Here is a 24440-nt window from a genome sequence, read left to right on the forward strand (position 1 = left end):
CCACATTGAACTAGATTTTATGGCAGTGTGAACTCAGGTATTCCAGTTCAAAGCAGATATTGTGGGTTATCTGCCTTGATATTCTGGGTTATATGGCTGTGTTGAAGGACCCCACATTTGGCTCAATAGGGGCTGCATTTGGGACACTGGCTATACATTTCCCATCCCTACATTAAATGCTTGAAGTAGTCAATATGTTGAAGATTTAGTCTAATAACTATAACTACAATGTGGTACACTGAAATGCAACACAACATGAATGTAAAAATACTCAAATTACACTAGGGTTTGGGCACCTGATATTTATGCCCATATCTATGTTTGTTTTACTGGTGTGTGGACAAGTGCTGGAGAGAGAGATGATGATGATGATGATGATGATGATGATGGTGATGATGAGAGATTGAGATTAGAGGGAACAATAAAAATATTAAGATTGCCATCAAATACTCTTTTAAGTAAGTGTTATATAACTCAATGGGATTAACTGTCAAAGGCAACTATATAGGACTATCCAGAAACACTTGGTTGCTTTGCCTGTTAACAATGTGAAATATTTAAATTTTAAAAACTCTCAACTCTTTGGCATGTTTTAGAAATCAGTCTGCATTGAGTATTTCATAATTGGAAATTCTTTAATTTTTTTCAGTTGATTAATCAACCAATATATTAGTTCGGTGGCAGAGAATTATCTGCTTATTTTTTAAAAAATCAGCATCCAGCCCAAGTAAATGCTCTTGCCCATTTAGTTTTATAGCAACAAATTGCACACTAAATGTTTAAACAAGGCTTTACTTCTGGTAAATGTCTTGTTCTTTCTACTCAGATTAAATCTTTAAGATTTTAAATATGATTAAGTAATTGCTATGTCTTGTTAGAAAATTACTACTGTCTTCTTGTTTAGTGGTGCGATTTACTACAGTGGTATTGTGTCATAATCCTCAACATTACTGAAGAGTCAATTCATGCTTAGGTTTGCCCATGCAGCCCATTCATTCATTTTATTGCCTCACTGCAAATATCCCTTATCTGGTAGCAATGCCAGAGTCTAGGGATACATCTTTAAAATTGATGCAGTTTGACAACACTTCAATTGCAATGTCTCAGTGCTACTGAATCTTGGGAATTGTAGTTAGGGGAGATACCATCATTCTTTGGCAAAAAAGACTTTTATCTTTACAGAGACAGTCTGCCCTCCACTTTATTAAAGGCCAGAATATCTAAGGCTATTTGGTGTGACACACAATTATGTAAAGGTCATTTTGAAAACTATTGTGAAACTAGTTAAACTAGGGACCCTACAGAAACAGACAGAGTAATGAATCAGTAACCTCTAAAACCAGATGTCTATAGCAAATCATACTTTCATGCTTATTTCACTGAGCTGCCTAATCATAAGGAAGTCTATTTGCAAGTAAGTCATATTCAATAGCCATTATTCCCAAGAAGCTGACTTTTTTTTGCATGTTCAGAAAGGTGGAAGAGATAAACTGTACCATAAGTAATATGGTACAGTTTATTTAGGCATTGAATGTTTGCCATTGTTATGTTGGAATCCTCCCTGAATCCCCTCAGGGAGATAGTGTGAAATACAAATAAAGTTATTATTATTATTATTAGTAGTAGTAGTAGTAGTAGTAGTATCATCATCATCATCATCATGCAGCAGTGGTGATGTGAACAAATCAGAGAAGTGGGAGGCCTCCACGAGTGTTGGCAAAATGTTGCAGAATTGATTCAGCAGCATTTGTGAGAATAATAACAGGGAGAAAATAATTTAATGTATTTCACCATGTAATAGTAAAAAAAATCCTTTTTGGCCAAAAAAAGAGTGTGTGGTGCGACTATTATGTGGTGAAAAAAATCCAGCTATATGGCTTCACTTGACCAGCAGATGAATGAAGCCCTGTAGCTGGAAAGGGAGCAGGTGCACAAGTGGGAGAAGCCTCACTCACCTGTGTGCTTGCTCCCTTCAAACAATGAAGCTTCATTCAGCTGCCAGCCGAATGAATTCTTGCAACTGGATTTTTTAATCACATAATAATTACACCCATTTTTTCTCAAAAAGGGAAAAAAGTACAATAATTTGTGTGCTCTCTATTATTATTCCCACAATATCCCTGAATAAATTCTGCCAAGTGACTGAAGTCCTATAGTTCCAAGGGGCCATGTGCATGGACACGTCACACCATTCACTCACTTGCCTGGGCAAAATGCCAATTTTATCACCTCAAAAATGGGGGGGGGTGACTCTTACACGGTGGTGACTATTATTTAAAAAAATCCAGGTACTCGTACTCTTTTGAGAGTGAGATAAAAAGTGATATACTTGGACAAACTTGCCAGAATGCATTTGTTTAGATGGAAACTCTTCTTTAACTGTAAAGTACAGAAATTCTATATTTGCATCTATCATATGTATACTATATATAACAATCTGTCTCATCCCAGAGGTGATGACAAAAGAATACATCCCCATTAGAACCACTGAGTGGGAACATATTAGACCACACTTAACAAATATCACCGGCTCCCAATTTTAAGTTTTGAACACAATTTGAAGGGTTAATGTTTAACTTTAAAACTATAAAAAATTGCTATTGTGGTATTTAAAAGAATACCTGCTCTCATAATAATCTGCTTACGTGTTGCTCTGAACTTCAAAGTTCATAACACTACACAGTAATTTGTTTGCAGTGGCACTTCTGATGCTAATATCGTTAACCTTTTAAAGCCAGAGAAAGGGTTTAATATTTTTGCCTTTTAAATATATTTTATGTTGATACAAAGACTACCAATCTGAAAACTGGAGAGAGCTCCTGTACCTTTAAAGGCTGTGTGGAAGATGATATTTCTGCAGGTGCTGCTTGTCCTAAGAAAAAGGAACCGCTGCTGGAACTCTTCTTCTACATCCATTACAGCAACAGAAGGCACCTCCAATTTCAGTCTGGGAACAGTGGCTGGTACTGCTTTTAACATGGCATTATAGTTTATGTATTTTATCTTGGTTTTCTATAAATTCTTTGGATGCCACTGGGGTGTGATGTTAGAGCACGTGTCAAATGCAAGTCCCATGAGCCAAATCCATCCCACGATGTAATGTTGCCTGCAAGACTTTCAATGCCAGGACAACATGTATACAGTCTTGCAATTACAAACAGCACATAAGGCTGATGTGGCCCTCAGTAAAAATGGGTTAGACACCCCTGGTTTAGAAGATGCTAGTTTCTGAACTGCCCTATTGGATGGCACTTTGTCATGAGTCACTGTTTGGAAAAGTTACTGATTTGAACTCCAAATCTCAGAATCTTCAAACCAGCTTAACCTATTATGCCTGATAGATTCTGGCAACTGAAGTACAATCACAGGAAGAAAATCTAGCTTTGGGCATACCTCACTGTAAATATCCCTAAGTATACAGATTTTGTTCTGCAGCCCAAGTTATTATTGCTGATCCTCATTTTGCTTCCAGTGAGAGTGTAACAAGAGAGAAAGGACCTGATGGTGGATAGTATCCTTTTCACTTTTTCTCCCATACAAAGAACATTTTTAAAGACAGTTAAATATACTTTTTAAAGGTACTACTGTATTATAATGTCTTACATATTAAGTGTCAATTATCTTGATTTTATTTTGAAACACTTGTATTTGAATATAAATAAATATCAAGTATCTTGGAGATGGGACCCAAGTTTAAATATGAAAGTCATTCATGTTTTATATACACTTCATACAATGGTTGAAAGGTAATTTTATACAAACTTTTAATAATTTTGGGCATGGAACATGAAAAAGCAAAGGTGTTACCATATCAGCCATTGGGGGGGGGCGTATTTTGGATTTGGGAGTGTTTTGAATGTTGGAATTTTGGGTAAAGGATGCTCAGCATGTATTACGATATTCCTTTCACCACTCCCTCTTTGTGGAAGAACATTTGTTTAATCTGTCACTACAGCCTGGGAATGCCCTTAATGATCTCAGCATATTCTGCAATTACACATTCTGAAGCAAACATATGAGAACCAAAAGAGTTTCAATAAAGCAGGAACACAGATTCTTTACGGATGGGGATCATGTGACCCTTCAGATGTATCTGAACTGCAGCTCTCATCAAGCTTAGCCGTAAGAGCCCATGATGATGAATGCTAGATGTTACAGTCCCTCAATATCTGGAGAGCCACATAATCCGTCATACATGAATCAAATCCTGTTCTGCAAAAACTAATAGAAGGTAGAGTAATTAAGTCTCGAATTATGTATTCCTATTTAGTAACTTGCAGGAAGTCTGAAATGACACTTATTTGATGTGTAGCATCACATTATGACTTCAGTCTGAATTAAGGCAACCAATCTATACAGGGTGAGCCAAAAGTCACAAAGGCAGCAGATGTTTTAAGGACGTTTTGGGGGAAAATTGAAAAGATTTTACATATAATGTAATGTAATTGTATCTTCTATATACTGCACATGATGCTATGGTATTCTATATTAAAAGTAAACAATAAAGAGGTGATTAAATACTGAAACCCCTATGTGGAATCTGGTGTGCTGTATTACTAATTGAAAGAGGTTTCCGACTTTCATAATTATATTTCTACTTATTTGCTCTATAGGCTCTTTCTACAACAGAAAATGGTATACAAATTAAAAGAAACATTATGTAATCCCATATAATATTATTAGTAAAGAAAAGGAAGTCAAAACTTAACAATATCAGTTAGCCATAACACAATGCTAAATTTGCTTATAAAGCACATTAATCAAACCATATTGTGTCCTTCTGTTTGAAGAATCTCTGTTTAATCCCAACAGCCTTAAAAACTGGCCCCTGGATCTGCCAAAGATACTCATTTCAGGTCTAAAAAGTGATAAGAAAAGATACAATTTTCACTCCTAAGAACTGGTTGCTACTAATGGGTGAGTAAATGTATTTAAATGACTGTTCCCTAGCTATCATAAAAATTATGGAACACCTTTAAAACAGATAGCTGGGAATGAAAAACACCACAGACATGAGTAGCCATTGAACAGTACCGCTACCAACCCACAGAAGCGGTACCGATTCATCTACTCACATTTTTATGTTTTTGAATTGCTGGGTCGGCAGAAGCTGAGCCTAACAGAGAGAGCTCACCCTGCTCCCCGGATTCGAACAACCAACCTTTCGGTCAGCAAGTTCAGCAGCTCAGTGGTTTAACCTACTGTGCCACCAGGGGGCCCTAAAGAGGTACCAATATTTGTTGTTGCCTTCAAGTCAACTCAGACTTACAGTTGTGTCATTCAGCCAGGATGGATCAGTTCATTCAAGTTGACTGTTAAAATTTATTAGGCTCACTGAAGACCCTTTTGTGAGGACAGCAAATAAAAAGTTTTGCTGAACCCTGACCCTCCTCCAACAGGCACGTGCTTTTATTCATTCCCATCTATCCTCATTAATAACAGCAACAGGTGGAACCCACTGCCAAGGAAGGCCAAGGAAGCTCACATCAGGGAAGGAAAAGCAGGGAAGGAAAAAGAAAAAAGGGGGGGGGGGAAATAAGGGGAAAAGACAGGGGGAAGAGAAAGGGTTATCTGGAAAGTCCCCAGCCCTGACCCTTCTCCTCTGCTGCATGCAAACATACATCTACACACATTTTTTCCAGTTTCAACTATCCTTGTGGTCTTTTTATTTAATTGTGAGGCAGCAACAAGTGATTTTTGACAATAATGTAAAACAAAAACACATGCTTATTGTATTATCATTATTATTCTTCACATTTTGTAAGTGAAATGATGAAACATTCCAGAATTGAAATGTTGGTTAAGACTCTGGCAAAAAAAGTTGCTGATCATTTTGACTGACACTACTGCTGCCTTATGACAACCCCATCCTAGATTTTCCTTTGCAAGCCTTTTTCAGAAGAGGTTCACCATTGCTGCCTCTGGCTAAGAGAGTGTGACTTGCCCAAGGTCACTCCGTGGGTTTCTATGGCCAAGCAGGAATTCAAACTCTGCTGGTTCTTAATAATAATATTACTTGTTAGTCAGTGTGTATAAAGAAATGGAAATACAAGTTTCAATGACACTATTTGTTATCAATATCCTATCAAGAAACAGTAAAATTACCTTTGTGACTAAAGCAGGAGTGTAGTTACAAAAGGAAAAACAAAATGGGGGTGTCACCCCCAATACCCCTTCCCCCCAAAAGTTCCTTCAGTGCCCAAATTTCTCAAGTCACTTCCACATGCTGATTCTTGTTGAGGATATACTGCAGAATTTTGTGCAGGTTAGTTTTCACAACTGTTTTGAAGTCCATATTGTCTTGAATAAATATTAAAAGAGGTGCATAGAAACAATTGTCCACTGAAAACTCACTTGGCAGAATGCTATGAAAGACAGCTATGAATTTCAAGATTCATAGCAGGTTAACATTCATTTATGTTTCCACTGTAGTTTCAAACTATTCTCCATGTGGAGAGAAAAAGTGTGGTATAAATAAACATATAATTATTATTTATTTATTTATTTATTTATTTCGAGGTTTTATATACCGACCCAAAAGATGTCTTTTAGGATGTTCCCAGACTGTGCAATATAATTTATTACATTTCTAATTCCTCCTTTCAGCTTGGTACAAAAATTGCTAAATCACCTACTATCAAATATGTGAGATAAGCAGAAGGATGGAATAGCAACATTTTGCTTAATTTCTATCCTCAGCCATTATACAAAAACTTCTACAGACTTTCTAATGATGAAAGATAGCTGTTTTCTCCCTGAGAGTGACCAAATGAAGTATTTCTCAATAGCATTGTTTTGCTATTTTTCAAAGTAAAATCAGTTATCTCCTTGCAGAGGTGTTCATACACACATAGTACCACTTACAAACCAAACCAAGATGTAATTGTCATTCCCTTATTTAGTTGGCACTCTTCCTGGTCTTGTTATTCGACATCATAGTTTCCTTAAATGTGCCATCAACATGTGCTTTCCTCATGTAACTATGAAATCCCTATGACTGAACACTTCAGGAACCAAAAAGTGATAAAATGATGACTGAACGGACAGATAAATTGTGGAAATAGATGAAGCAGATAAACAATATGCAAGGTTACTTAGATTGCCATAAAAAGCATCTTACCTTAGAATGCACTCTCCAAAAGCAATGATACTTTCTGTGTTATGATGAGGCACACCTTACTTATTTAGAGAGGGAGTGTTTGATCTCCACCCTCTCTTTAGCTTTTTAACTGTTCACTAACCTCAAAACAAAGGATAGGCAGTGGAGCAGTTTTGCACAAAGAACAAAAGCATTTCTGGATTTAATGTGCACAATAGTAAATGCATTGGTTAGGATGGGCTGTGTTCCTTCACTCTAATAAATAAACCACAGAGATGAATAGCAGTCCTAGGTTGCCAGTTACATAAATTTCAAAAACCCCTTTTGCAGCATCCAAGATATTCTATCTTGCAGGATCCTATGAGGAAGCAATGGACAATCCTGCGCTCTACAGGAAGCTGACAGTTGTGACTGTTGACCTCTATGAATTCAGACTACACAGTTCAAAAGATCCACTTCTAATTCTGAAGAGTATCATGAAGCAGAAAGCAAGTTAGGAAGATTTAGCAGATGCTACTTTAAGCATCACAAAGCAGTCTATATCCTCCTTAGGAAAAGTGCGACTGATTCCATCCTTTCATCCTGATCCCATATAGCAGGAGAGTCCCGTCAGCCAATAAACTGTTTTTAAGCTCCTTAAATCTGAAGGGTGGTGGGGAGGGAATCACTTCACCGAAGAGTGGGAGGGAACAAAGGAAGGCCAGCTGATTTAAAACATCAGAAACTGCCTCACACTGGATCACACCAATGGCCATTAGGCTACTCAACATGGACTAGCAGCACTTCTCAGGGTTTCTAACAGAAGTTTTTCCCAGGTATAACAGACTGAAGCAAGGACCTTCCACATGTATAATTGGATTTTGAAAAATTTGGCTTGCTATGGAGACAAGGACTGGCGATAAAGCTCCAGTAAGACACCTTTTCCCCATAATAACTATTTCAGGAGTGAATTTCTGTTCCAAAGGGTAAATTTATCTCACTTCCTGTTGTTTCACCCCCATTCTTAATTGAGTCATTTGTAAGTTAGATGTTTGTAACTCAAGAACTGGCCGGATATGTACAAGGATGGTGGAGGGTGGCAAACTGGATAAAGAAAATATTAAATTGCACTACATACTACCATTGCTGCAAGAGTATTTTTATTCTTGTTAACTGTTGTCAAGTCAATTTGGACTTACTACAACCCTATAAAAGAGACCTTTAAGTTGCCCTATTTCCAACAGCCCTGTGCAGGCCTTGCAGATATATAGCTGTGACTTCCTTGATAACATCTATTGATTTATAATGTATTTCTCCCCCCCCCCCCCCACTGCCTTCAAACTTATAAAGCATATTTGACTTTTCTAGTGAGTGACATCTTCTCATGATACGTCCAAAATACAACAGTCCTTCACTATTTGACCATCTTAGCTTCTAAGGTAGCTTCAGGTTGATTTGATCTCAGATCCTTTTATTCATCCATGACTTCTTGCATAACTCCTTGCAAACAGTTCTTGTTCATCTCCCAAGAACAGATAGCTTCTGTGGCTTGTCGAGTCAACTCATACTTGCTCATTACAAGTGAATTTCTTCTGTTGCTATCCCCTGACACATGCCTGCTAACACTTTTTCCCTCCCTCCAGCTGGTTCTACACTGCCAAATAAAGCAATTTGAATGGCATTATACAGGTCTGCATTGACCATATAATGCCATTCAAACTAACTTATTTGATAGTATAGATCCAGCCTTACACTAGGATTCATCTGAGGGGAATAGTTTGATGTGCAGGGCCTTTTTAGAAAAAGAAGGGGGAAAGGGGAGCAACACCCAAGAAAGTCTCAAACTGATACTTTATTGACTGAATCCTTGAAAGTATTGCTAACTTAGTGAACATTTTTATGGGATCTAAGAAGATAGAAAAGTCTCTGAATGTGACTCAAAACAACAACAAACCTCACAATCAATAAATGCAATGGCAATATAAGCCAGGCATCCCACTGGAAATAATATTCACACCAGGAAAAAGTGAAGTGATGCCACTAGCAATCCCAAAAAAAGTCTTGTGGACTTTACTGGGTCCTGTAGGAATTGTACATGTCTATTGCATCTTTGTAGTTTAGGCATTTTAAATGCATGCAGATATAATAGAGATGCCTTTGCTTGTCCCCACCAATCTGATTTCTTGCAAAAATGTTCAGGTAAGAAGGGTGTCACGTTGCCAGGGCTCTACCTTGTTTAGGTAGATGAATCAAAAACCCTAGTTTTATCAAACAGTTTAATTAAAACAGCACTTACTTGCTGGCTGTTTTAACAGACCAAAATATAAAACAAAAAGATAGCACTCAGCTATAGAATAAACAAAAAAGGATAGCAAAAATAACTTCGTAGTCAAAAGGGTCCAGTCCAGTGTCAAACGCCAAGAGTTCAATAACAGAGTCCAGGGATCAAGAGTCTATACCATAGTCAAAAGCCAGTCCAAAGGTTCAAGGTTCCAAGATTACAGGAAACAGGTCAAAATATCGAAAATCCAACAGACCTGGGGGGGGGGGGGAAACCAGCAGGATCCACCACCAAAATGCAACAGATACTTTTCTCCCAAAGATAAGTCTCAAAGTTAGCTCCTTAAATCCAGTAACACCCAGCTGCAACCCATCTCCTGCACACCTCTACCCCTAATTGCTTTTACCTGTAAATTCTTACTTACAAATCACCAAACCCTCTAGAACTATACTCACATTAACCCTTCCATCACCAACCACCATCAACTGCAGACCATATGACAAAGGGTTTCAATTGTGTATCTTAAATATGTTGATATGCAGTGTTCTCCCAGGGCACACAACAGAAAAATGCCACAGAACAGCAGAAGGAATGGAATGTGTTTAGTGCTGCATGGCACATTGATACTTGTGCAATGGAAATAATGGCCCAGCCCTTCCTTCTCTGCAGCAACCTGCAAGAGGAAAAGCCTTCCCTTTTCACAGAACCTCGGGGAAAGTGAAAGATGTGGGAGGCTGAAGTGAGAGAGGGCGGGTATCAAAGAAGTTGGCTGCAACCAGCTTTCTGCCTGACTGGAAAGACTTTTGGATTGCATATGAGAGCTACAAGAGAAGGAAGAGATTTTGCAGGAGTATCATCCTTGGATTTATGCTACAATATTATGAAATATTGGTTTCATGATGATTGAGGCTTGCAACTTTTGTAAGCTGCCTAGAGCTCCATATAGGAAAAAGCGGGCCATAAATAAATATAATAGCAATATATTTTCCTTGAGTTTATTAGTCAACCTCTTGTATCCTAGAAAATGAAAAAAGTGCAGTAACAAATTATGGAAAGGGGTGGAGGAGAATAGAAACAAAACTTTGTTTCATCTGATAGCTTTGACTTTAGATAAACTTCGGGGAGAAAATGTTTCCAAAACCCTGTGATAGATTTACCTTGGGGTTGCTATTAATGGGAAATAAGTTGAAGGCCCATAACAACAAATATAATTTGTCTTCCTAATAATTCAAAAACGATATTGTGGTCTTCAGTATAAGGTAACTTTAAAATAATTATTTGCAAAATCAAATGGGTGTATGCTTTACAGGAACCTAGAGATTGCAACTCTGACAGTGGGGTGAGGAAAACGTCTGCCTTTGTAGCTCTTGCCTGAGGATATTTCTAAACAATTATGTACTTGTATTTATGTTGTCAAAACCTTTAAAAACCTACTTAACCAATCCAAAACAGCACTAAAAAAAAGAATAAGCAACAAATTGCTGGCCCAAATACTTATCTCAGGCTGGATCTTCTTCTTCTAAAAGGTCCTGCCCTTCATTATATTGGCCTACAATGAACATATAATGCAGTTTGAACTGCAATACATGGAAGTGTAGATCCAGCCTAGATCCTGGGGAATGATTGATGCATCAGATTTCAGGCAGGAAGAAGGGTCAAATGAGAGTTAGACATTATAATAGTCAAGGACACTGATCCCAGATTCAATACCAGCAATGTTTGTGAGATTTAGATACCCAAAATACAAATGCACTATTCTGTATGTCTGGCCAGAAGTGCAAAGGAGGCACTCTGAAATATGGGAAAGCTAAAGAAAGCAAATGAAAATAAAGGGGGGGGGGGGAACAATCGTCCAGTTTTTAAAATTCTGCAGTCTGACTCACACAACACATTAAGTACACAGAAAAGAAAAAAGACCCAAAAATCAGTATAAAGTCTGTCAATCAGAAGTGATGATAAAGAAAATCATTAAGACAGATCATATGACTCCAGTCTAAAGTTTCAAAGTCAGTGACTTTTGGATATAATTCCCTGTTTTGCAATAGAAAGATAAACAATTAAAATGTGAAGTTAATTGATTTGTTTGTGGTTGTTTTGTTCCATTAGAACATTGCTTCTCAAGCTACATGATACATTGGCCCAGACATATTTTCTCCAATGCTTCACATGTCATATTGCCTGTGAGCTACCCTGAATCTTGTTTTAGTTTTTGTGTGATGCCTATGGTCCTATGTTGAATGAATGGCAGCATATAAATACAATGAATGAATTCCTGGAAATTCCCACTGGGCAAAGATGTAATGGTTCATAGATCAGTACCACTCACAGGCCATCACTTTGAGTAGCAATGCTTTCCAATAAAATGTTCCAGCCACTGACTAGATAATGTCATTACATAGATGAACCAAAAGATTGCAAAATGTGTAGTGTTATGTAAAACAAACATTGCAGAAAGGTAGGCCAAAGGAGAATCAGAAAATACCTGATATAGTCCATAATGTACTTTTAGTACTGGCTGAATCTCCCTTGTCTACCATCCATAAACCAAAATAAAAGTAAAAAATATTTTGCTGCCAGCCACCTACCTTTTGGGGAAAGAGAATTGGGCACTTTTCTAGTACCTGCTAAGTTTTTCCTCAGGTGTCCTAATGGATTAAAGAGAAGAAGGGGAAGGGAGTGGATGCAAGTCCCTCTAGAAAGCAGACTCCACCATAAGTGATCCATTATGCCTGGCTGAAAGTGATGCATGGTGTGGCAGGTGATCTGCAAAGAGCCACAAGGATGAGTGCAGTGTGACCCCATTGGCCATTGCCTGCATCCAACCCAGACAGAACAGGCAGCAGAGGATTTTCCCCTCCTTTCCCACCTACTTTACTAAAAGGTAACCATTACTAGCCCAGAAAAAGTGCTAACAGCTGGAGAAGTATCTGGGACATCTGTTTTTTACAGGGGTCTTATATAAGTGAAGTCCTGTCCCCTTCCCCTCTTCTCTTTCCCTCATCAGGCCTCCTTGAGGAAGAACTCAGTGGGACCTGGACATGGGACTAGTCCGCTTTCCCCCATCCCTTATGTATAGTCAAATACAAATATTCCAAAATACCAAAAAAAATGAAATCTGAAAAACATCTGGTTCCAAGGATCTCAGATAAAGCAAACTCAAGTTGTAATGGGAACAATGCATTCTCAGAAATAAAATAGAAACACGTTATCTCAAAGAACATGAGGTTTCAGATATGTCATGGGATTGTAGTAAGTAGAAGAAAGGATTACATGTTTGTGTCTCTGCCCAAAAAAGTGCTTGTGCTATAGCTATGTGGTGCAATATTCTTGGCTTCTTGTCATCAGAATGATGTGGGAATGCCAGAAACATGTTTGGACAAGAAAATTGTTCACAGAGTTCACAGAGGAATGTATTCAGGTGGTTGGCTCACCAATTCATTGAGACCAAGCTATATGTAATTAACTCAATTTCCCCAAGAAGATGATTGTATATTTGTCTATGTGGCAGCCTCCGATCATTTTGAACTGTAAGCTTCATAATTCCCACAACTGAGCTGATGAAAATCATAACCCAAAAAAATAGGGCCAGTGAGGAATCATAATTCAAAACATCTAGAATGTAAAAAAGCAACATGTCTGTAGCAAGAACACATGGAAGAATTATTGATATTAAATTCCTTCCCAAGAAGTTATATTTATATGCAACATCCCTACACTCTAGAATCCCCAAAATCACTACTCACAATTATATTTAAGTATAGATCAGTAAGCAGATTTTTATCTAAAAAGAGCTAGAAAATATAATGAATTTTAGCATATGAAGAAAATCTAGCAACATTCTGACTCTAAACTAACCCTATATATATCTGGGGTTTTAATAAGGTAAAAGTGAATGGTTTGCAAAACACATACAGACACAAATTTCTTCTTTGTTGGAGATAGATAAGGGAAGATATTTCAAAAGGTGATGTCTTTGGAGAAAAAATGATGACACACTACAATATTTCTCAGCAGGATATTGGAATGCCTTATGGAGCATTGGTACACTGAAGGGGGGAAGAGAGGAAAGAATGAAAAATGAGTCAAAGAGGCAAAATAGATGGGAGAACAAAACTGAATATTAGATCACAAAAGCATCAAACTCTGAAAGGTGATTTTTTTTAATAAACTCTTCTTACCAGTTAGTTGTTCAAAGTACTTGAAGTACAATTCTAACAGACTGGATAACAATTAGGTCTGTGGAAATCAATACTCAATACTTGTGCCAAATCCTAGCTTTTAGTTTACTACCAACAGGCCATTATTATTATTATTATTATTATTATTATTATTATTATTATTATTTATTAAACTTTATTTGTACCCCACTAGCATCTCCCAAAGGACTCGATACAGCTTACAAAGGCCAAGACCTCAATACACAACATAAGAAATACACCTAAAGCAAATTAAAACAATTAAAGCAATATTAAAACAACAAAACAACAAGCTATAAACAATACACCAAAACACAATAAAACTGGGCCGGGCCAGAGTAAAGGGTACAGGATTAAAAGTGCTGATGTGACAGGTGATATGTAAGGATTATAGGGCAAGTGCAGTGTGCAGTGTGTGGCAATCTTAATTCTAATAAAGTGCTTCTGGGACTTGGTATTGGAGATTTCCTATTCGGGGAAGGCACATCGGAACAGCCAGATCTTCAAATTCTTTCTGAAGACTGCCAATGTAGGGGCCTGTATAAGATCTTTGGGGAGGGTGTTCCAGAGTCGGGGGGCCACCACGGAAAAGGCCCTGTCTCGTGTTCCCACCAAACGCGCTTGCGATGCAGGCGGGATCGCGAGCAGGGCCTCTCCAGATGAACGAAGTGAACGCGTGGGTTCGTAGACGGAGATGCGGTCACGCAGGTAGGCTGGCCAGATCAGCCTTCACGAGGTACGGTCGCAGTTGGCACACGAGTCTTAATTGTGCAAAAGCCCTCCCAGACACCGCCGACGCCTGAGCCTCAAGCGTAAGCGATGAGTCCAAGAGGACTCCCAAACTGCGGACCTGTGGTTTCAGGGGGAGTGTAACCCCGTCCAACACATGTTGCCACCCTATACCCCGGTCAGGTTTACGATCAACCAGGAGGACCTCTGTCTTGTCGGGATTGATCTTCAGCTTGTTCCTCCTCATCCAGATAGACATAGCGGCCAGGCACTCGTCCAGCACCTGAGAGGCCTCCTTGGAATTGGGTGGAAATGAGTAGTAGAGTTGTGTGTCATCTGCATAGAGGTGGCACCTAACTCCAAAACTCCAGATGACCTCTCCCAGCAGTTTCATGTAGATGTTAAAAAGCATGGGAGACAGAATAGAGCCTTGCGAGACCCCACAGGTCAAAGGCCAGGGGTCCGAGCAGGCGTCTCCCAGCTTCACCATCTGGGATCGACCCTCCAGAAAGGATCGGAGCCACGACAAAACCCATCCCAGAGAGTCGGCCCAATATGTTGGCCAACATATTGTTTCTTGTGTATTATTAAAAGCATTTATACCTTTTCCATTGGATCCAAGTGCCCCCAAAAGCTTATAAAACACTTATTTAATGGTAAGAAATGCTAGAAATGGGACAAAGCACCTTTCCTAGGGAATTCCAGAGTCCACCTGCCATGGTATCAGAGTGCTCTAGCTACACACTGGCTCCCCTGTTTCCATCTCTTCCCTTTATAGCAGAGCTGTCTACTTTAATGTCTCTAAAATGACACAACATGCTAGATCAGACTGGAACTCATCTGGTCCAATGTCCTGTTCACACACTGGTCAGTAAGTTGCCTCTGGAAACCTTACATGCCAATCACTGAACTCCCCAACAACTGATACACAAACTAATACTTTTCCATCTGGCACTGGATGCAATATAGCTACATCCTAACTTATCATCCCTTGATGAAAACGTTCCCTTTATATTTATCTAGTCCCCTTTAAATCCATACAATTTGCCAGTTTTAACTGCCCCAGAGTGAATGCCACAATCAGACAGTGCATTGTGACCATGTTCATATAAGAGTTGTCAGTAGAGACACTCACTAACACAAATTGGTCTTTTTTCTTGATGCATAACCATCCACAAACATTCAGTGCCCCTATTTTTTATAAGTGAAAGAAGATATAGTGAAAATAATTCCAAGTATTTGAGGACATACATACAAAAAAGATGAAACATATCATTCCTTGTAGAGAACAGTCATTTATTTGAAGAAATGTCCAGCCTGATATAAAGAACCATAAAAAGAGAGAGCTGGGGTCATGAAGTTACTACCAAAATACTCTTGGATAACAAACTGAGGAAGTGCATGGATCAAGCACAGACAACTGCTTAATCCAGAGTATTATTTTATTTATTTATTTGTCTTATCAGGACAACCAGTCAAATTATATTACATTTCTAACAGAATAAAGAAAACAGACAAAATACAAAACTTGTGAGTTTGGTAGTTGATTAAATGTCCTTTGACCAGCATCTGGCCACTTGGAGTGCTTCTGGTGTTGCTGCAAGAAGGTCCTCCATTGTGCATGTGGCTGGGCTCAGGTTGCATTGCAGCAGGTGGTCAGTGGTTTGCTCCTCTCCACACTCGCATGTCGAGGATTCCACCTTGTAGCCCCACTTCTGAAGGTTGGCTCTGCATCTCGTGGTGCCAGAGCACAGTCTGTTCAGAGCCTTCCAAGTCGCCCAGTCCTCTGTGTGCCCAGGGGGGAGTCTCTCATTTGGTATCAGCCATTGGTTGAGGTTCTGGGTTTGAGCCTGCCACTTTTGGACTCTCGCTTGCTGAGGTGTTCCAGCGAGTGCCTCTGTAGATCTTAGAAAACTATTTCTAGATTTAAGTCGTTGAAATGCTGGCTGATACCCAAAAAGGGGATGAGCTAGAGATGTCTCTGCCTTGGTCCTTTCACTATTGGCTGCTACTTCCCGGTGGATGTCAGGTGGTGCAATACCGGCTAAGCAGTGTAATTTCTCCAGTGGTGTAAAGCGCAGACACCCCGTGATAATGTGGCATGTCTCATTAAGAGCCACATCCACTGTTTTAGTGTGGTGATATGTGTTCCACACTGGGCATGCATACTCAGCAGCAGAGTAGCACAGCGCAAGGGCAGATGTCTTCACTGTATCTGGTTGTGATCCCCAGGTTGTGCCAGTCAGCTTTCATATGATATTGTTTCTAGCACCCACTTTTTGCTTGATGTTCAGGCAGTGCTTCTTGTAGGTAAGAGCACGGTCCAGAGTGACTCCCAGGTATTTGGGTGCGCTGCAATGCTCCAGTGGGATTCCTTCCCAGGTGATCTTCAAAGCTCGGGATGCTTCTCTGTTCTTGAGATGAAAGGCACATGTCTGTGTTTTGGATGGGTTGGGGATCAGCTGGTTTCCCCTGTAATAGGCAGTAAGAGCACCTAGAGCTTCAGATAGCTTCTGTTCAACCATCTCAAAGCTCCCTGCTTGAGCAGTAGTAAAGAAGTGGGAGTAAAGAAGTGGGATTAAAAGTAAAGTCCAGAGTAAAGAAGTGGGATTAAAAGTCCCAGTACTTCAAGAAGAGTCTACACATGGAGCTATCAGTACTGGAAAATGGTCCCACGGTGTCCAGAAAGCTTTAGTTAATGCGGCTAGAAGGGAACCACAAAAAGTATAGTGGGACATCTACAGGAAATTTGCTTTTAATTTTTTTTTATGACTCCCTGAGAAGGGCTGCAGCTCAGAAGCATTTTGCCAAAGATGTTGTGCTGTTGCAGATATAACAGAGTGTGTACAAGCAGAAATGGATATATGTCTTCAAATAAAGTTTAAAATAATCTACAAATTTGATATGAAGGCCTGTTCCACAACTGAAAATGTGTTTCTCTGATCCCAATTTCCATTTTGAACAATATTTTCCACCTAATCTGAAATTGCAATTTGGAATTCAAGTTAAAACAACAAGTGGGAAGTCCTATGGAATAAAGTAAAATTCCAGGGCATGGGAGGTGAGGGTCAGTGTATATATGGAATAGGCAAAAAGCTATTTAGGATCCTGACCTTCACAAAGGAAGGATGCTTCCAATCAAGCTTTTTAATTACATTAAAAGTTGTTGCTAAAAACAATATTTCTCAACAACAGAAATTAAGTTTTAATGGAAGAACAGTGTATTTATCACTGCTACGGTATGAAAGAGCCTCTTACAGGGAAACAAAGTACAAAATCCCATTTTAATATCTCCATCTGTGCAATTTAACACTTTTAGCAATCATATTAAATACAATCACTCTCCCTATAAACATTACTACAGCTGAAACTGGGGCAATATTTTTCTCATAACAGTTATGTTTTAAGAGATTCTCAGAGGAAGGAAGAAAAACACATTTTATACATTATAATTAATTAGTAATCCAAAATTAACACAGTTGCTAATTGTATACATGAATTGAAGATGGCTTTTATGATTTAAAAATAGACCCTCAATCTTAAATGTTAATGTGATAGAAAACAAGTTGCTCTGGAAGATTAAAATTTTCAGCATGTGTGTATATTGATGTGTGTGCAATCTAAAGAACAAGAACATTTACTTATTAGGAAGACCTTCATTATAAACAAAGATGGATAATATTATTTTAAAAATTATTTTTAAAATATGGATATTATATGATAAAAATATAATTATCAGTCAACGACAAAGAATTCTCACTAAAAACCCAAATGATCAATTGCACAATAATACTTCTAATCTATTTTTTGCACAAAAACAAATACCATATATTCTGGTGTATAAGACTACTTTTAAACCCAAGAAAATCTTCTCAAAAGTCAGGGGTTGTCTTATATGCGGGAGTTGTCTTATACACGGGAGCAGTCTTATACACGGGAGTAGTCTTATACACGGGAGTAGTCTTATACACTGGAGTAGTCGCATACGCCGTAGTCATCTTATAGAGTGGGTGCTGAAACTTCCTATCTGGATTGGAGAATCTGTGGTTGCCGCATATGGTGGGGGAAGCTCAAAAATGGCAATGGCCATGTCCCTGCCGTATGCAGCGACTGTATGAAAGCATTAAGGGTGACGCTGTATAAGTACGGTAGAAGAAAATCCTTTCACCAGGATTTGTGGACTTAATGCGGTCCCGATGGTAAGGTGAAGGGGCACCTCACAGAGTGTAAGTAAAGGGCAGAGCAAGCTGCAAGCTTCCGGGGCACCCGGGGTATGAAAAAAAGAGATAGAGTGGCTCTGGGCCCAGACAAGCACACCTCTTTTACCTGTCTGGCCCGCTCTTGTATCTTATTACCATACCTCCTCCTCTGCCTCTCAGACCTCGCTCCTGAAGACTGCAATGAAGTGGTGCAGGTGTGCATGTGCAAGATCTGAGAGGCAGAGAAGGAGGTACAGTAATCGGAAAATTACCATATTGAAATGATATCTGATGCTTTTTAAATTTTTATTTGGTGTGCATTAGAAGAGGGGTAGTCTTATACAGCGAATATATCCCAAACTCTATATTTTACCCGGAAAAGTTGGTGGTCTTCTTATACACCCAGACGTCTTATATGCCAGAATATATGGTAATCCACATCCATGAGTTCTGTATTCACGGATTCAATCAACCACAGTATGAAAACATTCTGTCAGAAATCCTAAGGCTCTCTCCTGCATTTGCCTTATTTATCACTTTTATAAGGGATGCTCTTTTAATACACCATTGTATATAATGAGACTTGACCATCCATGGACATTGTAATCCATGGGGGAGAGTGTGGGACTTGAACCATATTCCTGTGGCCCATTGTACTTTTTTTGGAAAACAATTGGTAAGGTATGGGAGTTAACATAAAATCTGATATGCTCCTACCAGGCAATATAAAACCTAGTATATATTACAAAATGCCATAACATACGAGATACAAACATTAGAAGAACTGATGTACAAGAGCACCCATAAATCTAGTACACATACATGTGCGCACAGGATTGTAACATCACTGTTATGGTCATATATCTATCTTAGCAAACTGAAAGTCATCTTAGGATTTTTGAAGATATTTCATCTATTTCTTCTGCCAAGTATTCCTGTCTTGTTTGGCATAAGTCTGCCCACGCAAAACAGGTGAATGTAGCATTGAACGAAGCATGCAGAATAATCACAGGATAGCTAGCATTGCCTCCTCCTCCTCCCCCCCCCCCCCCAATGTGCGATTGGGAGTTGCTGCTAAATGTGAGAGAAATAAGGTTGAACACTGTGAAAGCCATCCACTACATGGCTACCAGCCTCCTCCCAGCAGACTCAAATCAAGGAAAAGCTTTATGAGAACTACCACTCCTCTTGGTTTCCCCCCAACAACAGCAAGGGTATCTGGGCAGCTAAACCAGGAAATCCCAACTGGATGACCCCCCACGAGGGTCTTCCTCCAGGGGCAAATCAAGAATGGGCAACCTGGAAGTCCCTAAATAGACTCAGAAGCGTGGTGGTCAGATCAAAAGACAACCTGGCAAAATGGCACTACCTAAAAGAATCCCAAACCTTGTGTGACTGCGGAGCAGAACAGACAACTCCACATCTGTATGCTTGTCCACTGTGTCCTGCCTCAAGTACAGAGAAGAAATTGTTGGAGGCTATAGACAATGCCATTGCTGTTGCCCGTTTTTGGTCAAAAGGTATTTAGCCACCTGCGCACCTTCTATTTTTATCAGTTTTATACTAATTTATGCAATGCTTTTGATATGAAATAAATAAAATCTATTTCTTCTCTGTGTCTTGCATCAGATTGTTCTTCACATTAATGTGCAGACACGTCATACAATTATCTCCTGCATCTTAATATATATTGTTCTCATAGTAAGAAAGTGCCAATTGAAGCTCTCTTTTTCTGCACAATAAGTATCTGGCAATAGTTCAACAGTAACTACTTGCTCTTTCACATTCTGGAGAACCACTCACTGGTAAGAAGAACTACTTTTTCTGTTACTGACAGCTGCTGTAAATGGCTGTTCCTAGGCACTGTAACATGTAAAAACAAAATGCATGAATAAAATCTGAAATATGTTTCTGTTTCAGCCCTACGACAATCTAGAAGCCACAGCTTGAAGAGCTCAAAATGTAAGAGACTCACCAAGATAAGCAATTCATTAGGCTGATCACAGAAAATTCAACAGAACAAACACCCCAAGCAACACACAAGCACCTTTCTAAGAAAAAAAAACATACCTATTAATTTAGACAAAAAACGTACATGCACATGTTCAATATGTCATGGAAAATAATCAAGAAAAAGGTTAAGTGTAACCAGTGAATACATGCTGAGGCCAATCAAAGCCAAAATGGCATTGTGACCTACAAAAGTACGCAAAGTGCCAAGCCAATTCAAATGCAAGTTGCCTGTAGTTCTGAACAATGAAGGCTCATTGCTCAAGAAAACAGCAAGCTAACTTGGAAAAGGAGCAATCAAGCCATGTTTCACTTTAAAAGAAAAGAAAATTCTTTTCACCAGCTTGTAATTTTTATACAATAAATGCACAACCATTAGGCATTCCATTTGGGAAAGCCAGGCTAGTGACGTCACTGCCATTCATACCCGGTTTGATCTGTTACTTTGATCAGCTTGCAATGCTTGGCTCTAATATCTGAATAAAGTGTTATTTCCTTTAGAAGTCTGTCTCCCAAATGTTAAAGGAGACACAGTACGTCCAAGTGTTGTCTGCGTCTTGGGGCACATATATAATTTGGGAGATGTTCAACCTCATCCTCAGTTAAACTGTAGTTTGAAAAGTGAGCCAACTTTGAACAGATGTCTACAAATTTGCAAGATATTTCTTAGATTACGTTTTTAACTCTTAATGTATTGTTTTTAAATGTTTTAATGGATTTAATGTACTTTTAAATTCTATTTCAGTATTTATGTAAGTGTACATTGTGTTTTATGGCATCAAATTGTTGCCTGTTGTAAAGCAACCTTGAGTCCCCACTGGAGCGAGAAAGGCAGGATAGAAATGTCATAAATGAATAAATAAATATATAAAGCACATAGAGAAAGCGACACTGCCAAAGGTTTCATTGCTGTTTATCTCACTGATAAATAATGCATATCATGAATCTTGATTGCAGTATTTTGGCTAATATGAATCAGCAGGAAATTTTAGTGGATAACAGAAAGCCCTAGAGTCAGATATTCTGAATGAGATCCTGATTTTAAAGAAGCATTATACTCCTTTAGATAACATCTAGCTCAAGCTAGATGGAATGTAGCAGTTTCCTCACCGGAACCCCTAGGAATCTTTTCATTTTTCATTTTGTTTATTTTATTAAAAAACCAACAAACAGTGAATCCTGATCCAGATGGAAACCACAGAATGAAGAAATGAATGGGGAAAATAAAATGTGGTAGACAAACAGTCCCTAAACCAATCAGAGGCCACTTCGACTGCTTTTGTACCCAAGAGAAATATATTTAGATGTCCATTCATTACATTACAGTAGTACCTGACATGACACTAGGAAACTAAGTTATGGATCTGTATGATTCCATTTCAGATCCTGCCCTTGGAATATACTAGGTATACAGGTCTTCTCCTTTCTCTGTCCTAAATGTGTAATACGGAAATAATACTGGTTTATTTTGCTGAGTTTCTGTGAAGTCACCTTATAAGCTTCTTATGTGTTGAACTGGAACTCCCACTATGCCCAAAACTTCCCATCTGTTTGGAATGATGATCTGCAGTATAATACATCTGGGGGACATCAAGTTGGGAAAGGCTGAACAAAGATCACAAAATCACGTATTCATAGCATTTTGAATATTCTGCAGAACCATAGCAATACTATTATGGTAGCTGCTGCTGCTGTTCTTGAATTCATCACTGAAGGTAAAAAAGAAAAGGGAACTTTGTCATCAGTACAATTGTGGTGGGCCTAATTGTGTCAGACTTCAGGAATAATATTAGAAGGGAATAAATGTGCTGGGGGGGGGAGATGAGCAGTAGTAGAAGCAGGAGATTGTGGGATGCAGGTACCTTTTTGGAAAGGTGAGAAGCTATAAGCCTTCAAAGTCTGGTTTGGTGGAGAATAACTATAGATCTCTATAAGTCTTGGGCCCCAAAGGAAGTTTTTAAAGAGCTTTTTAAGCAAAGGGCCAGTTCACAGTCCCTCAAACTGTTGGGGGGGGGTATAGTCTGAAAAAACATGAACAAATTCTTATGCTCACTGCACATATCTTATTTGTAGTGCAAAAAATAAAATAAAGAAAAATACACTATTTAAAATTAAGAATAACATAAACCCACAAGTATTTCAATGGTACGTGCAGGCCTGCTTTTGGATGATGAAATAGTCAAGTTACTTAGAATTGTTGTCATTGTGTGCCTTCAAGTCGTTTCAGACTTAGGACGACCCTAAGTCTAAAGTTTAGGGCAGAGGGTGGGGAAATGACCTTGGAGGGCCACATCCGAACCATAGACCTTAGTTTGGGGACCTCTGCGTTAGAGTCTTGGAATACAGTAAATGGGAACTTGTAGCTCTTCAGGTGTTTTGAAATTGACTTCCTGGAAGCCACAGCCTGCATTCCCAACAGTAAGAGTCTGTGGGTGTTGTGGTCCAAAATGTTAGAAGGTCAAAAGGTCCCCACCCTTCTGATGGGGGGGGGGCTTCCAAATGATGCTTTTATGTTATAAATGTGCAACATTTAGGGAAAAGGGAGGAGTAGACAATGTTGTCTTCCATTTGGAACCCTTCCTAGGTAATAGCAGAACACTTTCTAAGCTTTTCTTAGAAATCAAGGAATATAAACAAGGAAAATACAAGGAACAGACAAGGAATACAAGGAATAAACAAGGAATGTGTAATTTACTTTCCCAGACAAAATAAAATAGAAGATTTAAATCAAAGAGAAATGTAGGAGAAGAGACAGGGGAGTTAGACATATTTGTGGATTGGTATCCCTAATTTAATAAATTTAGTTAAAGGGAAGAAAAGGAACTTTTACTTTTTTCTCACAAAGATGTTATTTTATTACCATTGAAGCCAATTTGATAGTGGCAAAATAACATTTATTATATATTTTTCTTCTATATTTATTTTATATATAAAACATCTATTTTATTAGCTTGTTTGCTTTATTTTATTGTTTGTTTTATTAATGTATCAGTTTATATTACCTTTAAACATTTCATATGTAAAACAAATATTTTTATGAATATTGCAAATAAACATTTACAAATATATAGGTTTATATTTCAAAACATTTTATATGCAAAACAAATATTGAAAAATACTTTGTATGCAAGAAAAAATTTTTGAAAGTACTGGTAGCTTGGATTGGTCAAACCTTTTTTCACTGTGCCATGCACTTAGCAAAAATGATGCACCAGGAGGTGTAGAAGGGGGAGGAGGTCATTTTAGCATGCCAGGAGAGCTCTCCTGAGGGGCCTGTGCTGCTGACATAATCCTCAGATAAGTTGAGGGGAATGGGGGGCTTGAAAGGGAGGGGATGGGTGGCATCCTGCTCCTTTGGGCTCTTTGAGACGCTGTGGGGATTGACCCTTAGAATGACCCATACTAATAGAAGGAACTGAAGATATATATTCCAATCAGAGTTTTTATCTAATCTAAATAAACTGAAGGATATAAAAAAGGCTTTCAGGGTGCATCATCAGTTTTCCAAATCATCTTATGTTTCTCCTAGATGTCTGAGAAAGACTGGGAGGAGGAGGAGGGCGAGGAGGTGCAACACAGAAGCTGTGTGAATGTCTACAAGACTCTCCTATTGAATTAATTATTCTTTCCAGGAAGCTCTTTTTGTTATAATCAAAGTAAGGAATATTATATACTGAGACTTCGACTATTGTCTACACCACTGCCAACTTGTTGGAAGTAGCGGGCCAAATTTCATTTGGCAGATTGAACTACCAATATATAATGAAAAACTGGCAACAACAGGTGACAAAAAATGTTCAACACACCTCCTTTTGGAGTGAGAAAAGAAGTACTCTTATTTGGATGCTACTCATAAACAAGTTCATATGAACTAGGAGTATTCCAGAAATAAGAATGGGGTAATCATGGTAAAATCCATGCCAAGTCACAGGTACAAACTAGATTCT

General features: G+C 38.6%; 1 protein-coding gene across 20 annotated transcripts in view; it reads right to left on the bottom strand.

The window, feature by feature from the left end:
- ATP2B2 (ATPase plasma membrane Ca2+ transporting 2) overlaps positions 1 to 24440 on the bottom strand; it is a 572092-nt gene that overhangs the window by 217082 nt on the left and 330570 nt on the right. The window contains exon 1 of one of the 20 annotated variants that reach the window (XM_067463582.1): positions 9815 to 9901. The exons of 18 other annotated variants lie outside the window; for them this stretch is intronic. The gene's annotated coding sequence lies outside the window, so the exon portion shown is untranslated. Of the gene's footprint in view, positions 1 to 7120; positions 7142 to 9814; positions 9902 to 24440 lie in introns of those variants that run through there. One more of the 20 variants, XM_067463585.1, reaches the window with a different exon arrangement.

The sequence above is a fragment of the Anolis sagrei genome, chromosome 2, assembly GCF_037176765.1.
Source record: "Anolis sagrei isolate rAnoSag1 chromosome 2, rAnoSag1.mat, whole genome shotgun sequence".
Classification (NCBI taxonomy): domain Eukaryota; kingdom Metazoa; phylum Chordata; class Lepidosauria; order Squamata; family Dactyloidae; genus Anolis; species Anolis sagrei.